This window comes from Montipora capricornis, chromosome 1 (genome assembly GCF_036669925.1).
Source record: "Montipora capricornis isolate CH-2021 chromosome 1, ASM3666992v2, whole genome shotgun sequence".
Classification (NCBI taxonomy): Eukaryota; Metazoa; Cnidaria; class Anthozoa; order Scleractinia; family Acroporidae; genus Montipora; species Montipora capricornis.
In genome coordinates, this window is record NC_090883.1 from 53,838,830 (window position 1) to 53,846,329 (window position 7,500).

Genomic DNA, 7,500 nt, shown 5'->3' on the forward strand with positions numbered 1-7,500 from the left:
ATCACACTATCCTGGAGCTCTCAAAATTGCATCCGCACCCTGTGCTACACAAGCACAACATGTATCATGTATCATGTATCATGATTTGGTATCATGATTTGGTATTTGGTATCATGATTTGGTACTGTATAAAAAAATTGTAATCATAACCTAGAATGTAACAACAGAAACAAAACACTACTGGCCATCTAAAGAATGAATATTATAATACAAGAATTATTTTAATTAGCAGAAGGACAAAGAAATACTACATTGTACGTAGTATAGTAGCAAGTTATCATGTATTGTTGGAGGTAGTCCTGAGCTTTTTTTTGTGCACATCCAATATTTGCAAAAAACTTTTGAAAACAATTTTGCCAATAAATTCATTTATTTATTTACCGTATTAGTCCAAAATTTAATGCTGAATATATGGGACTACATTAAATAATAAAAACCAATAGATCTAATAAATCGTAAACCTAGCTTCTTTGAAAGTCTCGAGCGATTCGGCCAATGTTACATGTCTGGGCAAGTTATTCTACTTAAGTAGAGTTCTTGGAAGGAATGAAAGCTTATAAAAGTCATGCTTAGCAATGGGTACTTTTAAGAAGATATTCAGATGAGCGTATAGAAGAATAATTAACTGAAACGTCAATTTAAAACCAAAACCCGAAAAAAGAAAAAAAATACACAGAAACAAACGAGAAAGAGCAATGTAACGTCCAACAATGAGCTAAATGTACTCACACGTTTCAGTTCTTCCTTTAGCTGTCGACTTCTCTTCCGAAGGTAGGCACTTTCTTTTTTGAGGCGTCTAATGCTTTTGGAAAGTTGTGAGCATTTGTTGCACGATGGTGGATTCGGTGGCATTTCCACACAGACAGGAGTTTCCATAACTTTATTTAAAATTTCTGGTTCTACATAATCGTTCTCTTCGATCTCAACAGGACTTGCACGCAACTCTGTCGGAATGTTCTTGTTCTATAGGAGAAATTTCCTCGGCAGCTGCAGTTAAGGAATCGGCCGATGAAGCTGGTGTAGCATCCAACAGATCTCTTAACATCTAAACTCAAAAGATAAATTTCAATGATCAACTGTGTGTTATGTTTGCATGCAATTTGGCCATATTTTGGACAAATATACCAAAGGATATACTCACCATTCTTCGATCACGATCCGACAATTCTGCCTTCGCTTGTGGTTCATCTGCAACATCGATTGTTGGGATTGCATCGTCGTGAATGTGGCGACTACCACGTAAAATAGTGTTTGGGTCCAGCAAGTCGAGCCTCCGTGTGAAACACTCAGGAGCGAAATGCACCGAACAGAGAAAGGATGACTTCGTGGGCTTGAAATCAGGTTTTATGTTTGTGCACGAATTTCACCCACTGCCTTCGTTTAGACTCATCTGAAGGAAACTGATGCATAGACACACCAGGAGATGCGTTTGTATTGTTACAGCTCACTAAACCGTGGCCGCCAGCCGCACAAAACTTACCAGGTTTACGATTTTTCCCCTTCTCCGCCATATTTTGACACCTCCGAATACACACGAATGACGTCACAGAGACCTTTAAATTGGCCGCGCGCAAAACGAACCCTTATGAAAAGCGAATCCTCTTGACTATGAGGGGGGAAACGAATGAAATTGAAATAAGGGGAATATAAGCTATGTAATTTAATTTTCGATTCATGTGCACTTTAAACTTGTGGTGAGAAGAAGTTGTGAGGGAACTTGAAAATGATCAACATGTCAGCCCAGAAGCCAATGTTTCTCTATTCTCTTTTATTTGTTATTCTTCAGAGACTGGAATGCTGTAGGTCTACCACACAATTCAGTGCCTTCTGTTTTTGTGTAACACGTACCACAGGCAACCCAGTGTATGCTTCACGGAAGCATCTCGTTTTGATTAATGTCAACACGTTTGCCTTCTGTCAAATTTTACTAATAAAACTTAGAGAGTTGCATTTCTGTGTTTTTTAAAAACCCGTTCGCCCACGAACAGGGGCTTCTGATTGGTGGGGCACAGTCATAATGTTTGACAGGTGACAAATTCTGGAGCAAGATATTTCCTTTAAGTTCTAGCGTGACAAAGACAATGGTAAAAGATGTGTGTTGAAGCTGAGCGAAACGGGTCTCGGCTCTTACATTGAAAAGGAACAAGAACTGTCAATGCGCCATCTCTTTAACTGTATACGCAGGCTACGTCGTGTGAGAGAGCAGGTCTCGTGGTAAAAATTCTACTCGCAAACTTTGTAGCAAGGCTCATAGAAAAGAGGTGAGTGCATAATTCAATCTTATTAATTACCTCAACGAAGTTTAACTTAGTTGTTTGAGCCTTCACTAAAATCCTTACAGACAAACTAAACTGGTTATAGGAACTGGGCATAGAATTTCCGGACCCTAACGCTAACCTACAATAGCAATCTTAGTCAAATTAACAAAATCCTTTTTAAATAAACGATCAATATATTGAAGCAACCAATCTCTATAGACAAAGATCACACCGGTGTAATGTGCAAATGGTTGTGGACGAACAAGACTGAGAAGTTAATTAAGATATCTCTATTCGCCTCTTCAAAAGAAAAGAAGAAGAATTACGCGGCGTACCCTTTGCTGTTTTATCATGTTCGTGATCATGTAAAAAAGGACTCTTGTGATACTTTGGACCACTCCTGATGAAAACACTAGACAGTAATGCCGCTGAGTATTTGAACCGTATCTTTTCAAGCTAAACTCCACTGTGGCATCAAACTAAGTCTGATATCCAACCTGGTCGCAGTGTGAACCTCAGCTTTTGTTATAAAGCAACGCTCTTGGTAAACATAGCCACTGAAGAATCGTAAACTTATAACCGCTCTCCAGTTGAATATTTAGCAGAGCATGATAAAGCCTAATTTTGTTTCTAACGCTAGCAAGATTTGCTACATTTGACAGGAAGCGAGCACTCTACTTGTCCGGCTAAGTATTTTTGACCAGACTGAGTCATGATGATTAAAAGAAACAACAACGTTGTACTTTAATCAGACGTAATGGTGTCCATCTGTAAAGGCGCCCGTAAACGAGGAAACATTGTTGCGGAAACAAGGTTTCCCGAAATGTTTCCTCGGCTCGCAAACGAGGAAAAAATTTGCTGAGCAATCATTCTGAGAAAAATCTTTGCTTCCGCAACAACTGTTTCCTGGGTCGCAAACGTGGAAACATTTACTTCCGCAATATTGTTTCCTCGTTCCATGGAAGTCAATTCAATTTAATTGTTTGAACTTTCCTTGAGATCGCCATAGACAAATCAGGAACTGGGCATAGATTTTCCAGACCCTACGGCTAACCTAACAATCTTAGTCAAATGAACAAAGCCCTCTTTAAATAACCCGGCGGTAAATTGAGGCAACCAATCTCTAGAGACAAAGATCACATCGGTGCAATGTGACGTGCACATGGTAGTGAACGAACAAAAGAAGGTAATAAGATGTCTGCAGCTGTCATCATCAAGAGCTATGGATTGAGGAGGGGGACAATGGGGGGGGGGGGGGGGGGGCCCTAAACACCGCAAAAAAAATTAACGAACACCGCATCACCGCAAGGAAAGTCGACGAAACACCGTCACCGCAACAATTATTTTTAGCTACATGATTTTAACGTCTACACTCGACATAACACGTTCATACCTAAACAATTTTCCACAAAATAAACACAACTCCTGGTAGCAGCGGTCAAGTTACTTATCAAGTTACGTATTTATCAACGAAAACAGCTTCTCATTGGCAGCTTAAGCGTATTGAAGATTAACTCGACAATGTTGGTCTGTATTTTATTACAAATTAAACAGAATGGGACGTGCTTGTCATAAATTATCACGGATTAACGAAGTTTACGTGCTGAATTTAGGTCTGAGAAAGATCAAACAAGAAACCACAGCACCGCAAATGATTTCATTTCACCGACCACCGTAGCTTGAGAAACACAAACATCGCACACCGTTGGGTTTGCGATCACCGCAACACCGCAAAAAGAGATTTAAATCACCGCATCACCGCATTGAAAAAACCATCAACACCGCAACACCGCAAATCCCCATGTCCCCCTCGTTGAGGTATCACTTCTACGCGGATGACTCCTAACTATACATTGCCAACAGCTTTTGGATGCAAAGGAATGCATAGAGAGGTGTGTGGCAGATATTCAAAGGTGGATGCAAGCAAACGATCTGAAGTTGAATTAAGACAAAACTGAAATTATGCTTATCCACTCTAAATTCAAAGCCTACATCGATCCTCCGATAATTCAAATTGGTGATGATGTGATCCATGTTCCCACAACTTCCACCAACCTTGGCTTTAAATTTGATAAGCACCTGTGTTGTCAAGATCAAATCAAGCAAGTCTGCAAGTCCTCATTCTACTTCATGAGGAACATTGCTATAAGATTAGAAATTATCTTTCTGATTCTGCAACAGGGAGTGTGGTCTATGCAATCATCACTTCCAAGTTGGATTATTGTAACTCACTCTACTATGGTCTCCCGAAATATCTTTTGAAAAGGCTTCAGTGTATTCAGAACAGAGCGGCGAGATTAGTAGTGCAAGCGAGCAAATTTGATCGTGTCACTCCAGTTTTGATAAAATTGCACTGGCTACCCGTCCGTTTCCGAATTATGTTTAAGATATTTGCTCATAGTGTACAAGTGCTTGCATGATATGGCTCCCCCATATCTGGCTGACGCCATAAAATCGAGCAAAACGTCACGTTCCCTCAGTTCTCCAACCATGGAGTATCTAGAAGAACAAAGATCTTGTCTGGTGACCTATGGTGACAGATCTTTCAATGTTGCTGGACCCAAACTGTGGAATAATCTTCCACTTCAAATTAGGAAAAGTTCTTCAATCCAATCTTTCAAGAAAGAACTGAAAAGTCATTTATTTAAGAACTTTGTTTCATTTGGTTTTAAGTGATCTTTATTGGAAAATGACATTTTATTACTGATTTTAAGGTTGATATTTATTTTCTCTTATTGTGAAGCGCCATGAATTTTTGATATGAGCGCTATACAAGTTCCATCATCATTATTATTATTAGTTATTAATTTGGACCACTCCTGATGAAGACACTAGACAGTAATTCCGTTTAATATTTGAACCGTAAATTTTCAAGCTTAAAACTCCACTGTGACATCAAACTAAGTCTGATGGGCACCCGGTCGCATTGTAATAAAATTCATTTTATGGAGAGTCAGATAAATAAAGTTTACTCACCTACTATTTTCTGCGTTGTCCTGAGAGATTTGATTGGTTTTTGGGACGCTTCGATTTCCTCATCAGATCCCACGCGTCGTAAATAGACAAGGCGTGCAACTTCCAAGACCGCTCACGGCCGAGTGCCTCCAGAATTTAGCCGAATTTCTCCCACTTCCAAAGGTCGCTCGCCTCCCAATCTTGAGCACGTAAAAAGTCGATAATTTTACTAGCATCGTGCCAAAAATCATCAAATTTACACGGCTCTGCAACCTCAAAATCCTGCTCGATTTTCAAGCTTCGCTCAGGGTTTTGTTATTATCCGGACAGCGCTCATGCATAATTGGAATTTGATAACCGTCATCAAAATCAAAATAACCAATCAAAAAGCACAGATTAATCATTCTGTCTCTCTTGGGGGAATTCTGTGCTTTTTGATTGGTTAATTTGATTTGATCAAATGCAATGGTGCACGACTTCTGTCCACATCATCTAGCAATAACAAAAACCTGAGCGAAGCTTGAAAATCGAGCAGGATTTTGAGGTTGCAGAGCCGTGTAAATTTGATGATTTCTGGCACGGCGCTGGTAAAATTATCGACTTTCTATCCTGTGGTCTAAAACGAAGACCCACTAGTCTAAAGCGAAGACCCACCAGTCTAAAACCTTTTTTACCGTCACGGGAAAGAGGGAAAGACTGTAAGCGTGACAAACTTGACAGTTACTTTATCTCAGTCGGTACAACGCGTGTCAAATTGCGTAACGCAATTTTAAAATTCCAGCAGTATAGAAATATACGTTTTAGTGAATATTTTACTAAATTTTGTCGTCAAAAATATATTTTTGCGTATAATGCGTACTGTAAAGAAATGACAATGACTCGACGTGATTATTCTGCGTCATACTGTGCCTGTATCGCTTGAGTTGCGCCTGATCCGTTTCAAAGGCCGAGCTCAAAGATCAACTAACTGTGTGTCTTGAATCACACAACAACAATCAGGAGCCCATTGGGTCCTGCAACAATTTATTGGTAGTTCCATATTTTGATAGCAAAATCAACATAATAACAAAACTATGAAAACTAAACTACTGTAGTAAGTCATTTGAATCAAGATATATATATATATATAATTATACTCAAAGAGCTAGGTTATTTGAACATTTACTGCAACTCTGAGTTTCATGCTTCTTGCGAAGCAATCATCAGGCAACTGCCAGAAATAACGGTTACAAAAACAGAAATTTGAAATACAGAACAACGGATACGTACGTGACGTCTAGGCATGTCATTGCATCTTTACATTTTTTAACATGAATTTCCTAACATGTCTACAACACGATGACAGCTCATTTCTTTTGTTTAGACTTGCCATTTCCGGTTTACAAATGATAAAATACTTTTCCTTTTTTCCTTTGTGGTTTCTGTGGTGGAAACATACATTGGACTCTGTGACACTGCGTTCAAATTGCGTTATAGAAACCATGTAAGCTCATTCCGAAACGAGCGTTACAAACATGCTACCGAACTTAGTAAGTACATATGGAGTCTTAAAGACAAGAACGCTAAGTATAACATCAAATGGTGCAAGATAAAACAAGCTAGTTCTTACTCCAATGTAACTAAGAGATGCAATTTGTGTCTGTGGGAAAAGTATTTTATCATTTGTAAACCGGAAATGGCAAGTCTAAACAAAAGAAATGAGCTGTCATCGTGTTGTAGACATGTTAGGAAATTCATGTTAAAAAATGTAAAGATGCAATGACATGCCTAGACGTCACGTACGTATCCGTTGTTCTGTATTTCAAATTTCTGTGATTGTAACCGTTATTTCTGGCAGTTGCCTGATGATTGCTTCGCAAGAAGCATGAAACTCAGAGTTGCAGTAAATGTTCAAATAACCTAGCTCTTGGAGTATAATTATTCATAGCTCTAGCTCTGCTATTGAGCACTTTATAGTAGATGAGGATTTCTTTCCACTTTTTCGGTTATATATATATATATATATATATATATATATATATATATAAATGATTTGGTTGAAAAGTTAAAACAGGCTAGATGTTGCATCTCGACAACGCTGTTTCGTGAGCACTCTATGCAGACAAGTCGATTTCCTGTCTACTTATATATATATATATATATATATATATATATATATATATATATATATATATATATAAATGATTTGGTTGAAAAGTTAAAACAAGACTAGATGTTGCATCTCGACAACGCTGTTTCGTGAGTTGCCTCACTCATCAGGAGTTTAATACTAAATGTATATACAACA

At 38.5% G+C, this 7,500-nt stretch overlaps 2 protein-coding genes and 1 long non-coding RNA gene across 3 annotated transcripts in view; 2 read left to right on the forward strand and 1 right to left on the reverse strand.

Moving 5' to 3' along the window:
* The window catches only part of LOC138050282 (uncharacterized), a 13,941-nt gene extending 12,338 nt beyond the window's left edge, over window positions 1-1,603 (reverse strand). The window contains exons 1-2 of the long non-coding RNA XR_011132571.1: window positions 1,481-1,603; window positions 730-1,400 (exon numbers count right to left, since the gene is read on the reverse strand). This is a non-coding gene — a long non-coding RNA (uncharacterized lncRNA). The remainder of the gene's footprint in view (window positions 1-729; window positions 1,401-1,480) is intronic.
* The window catches only part of LOC138050190 (keratin, type II cytoskeletal I-like), a 282,906-nt gene that overhangs the window by 175,212 nt on the left and 100,194 nt on the right, over window positions 1-7,500 (forward strand). The gene's annotated exons all lie outside the window — the stretch shown is intronic.
* LOC138050153 (uncharacterized protein PF3D7_1120000-like) overlaps window positions 2,070-7,500 on the forward strand; it is a 36,558-nt gene continuing 31,127 nt past the window's right edge. Inside the window, exon 1 of the mRNA XM_068896621.1 lies at window positions 2,070-2,261. The gene's annotated coding sequence lies outside the window, so the exon portion shown is untranslated. The remainder of the gene's footprint in view (window positions 2,262-7,500) is intronic.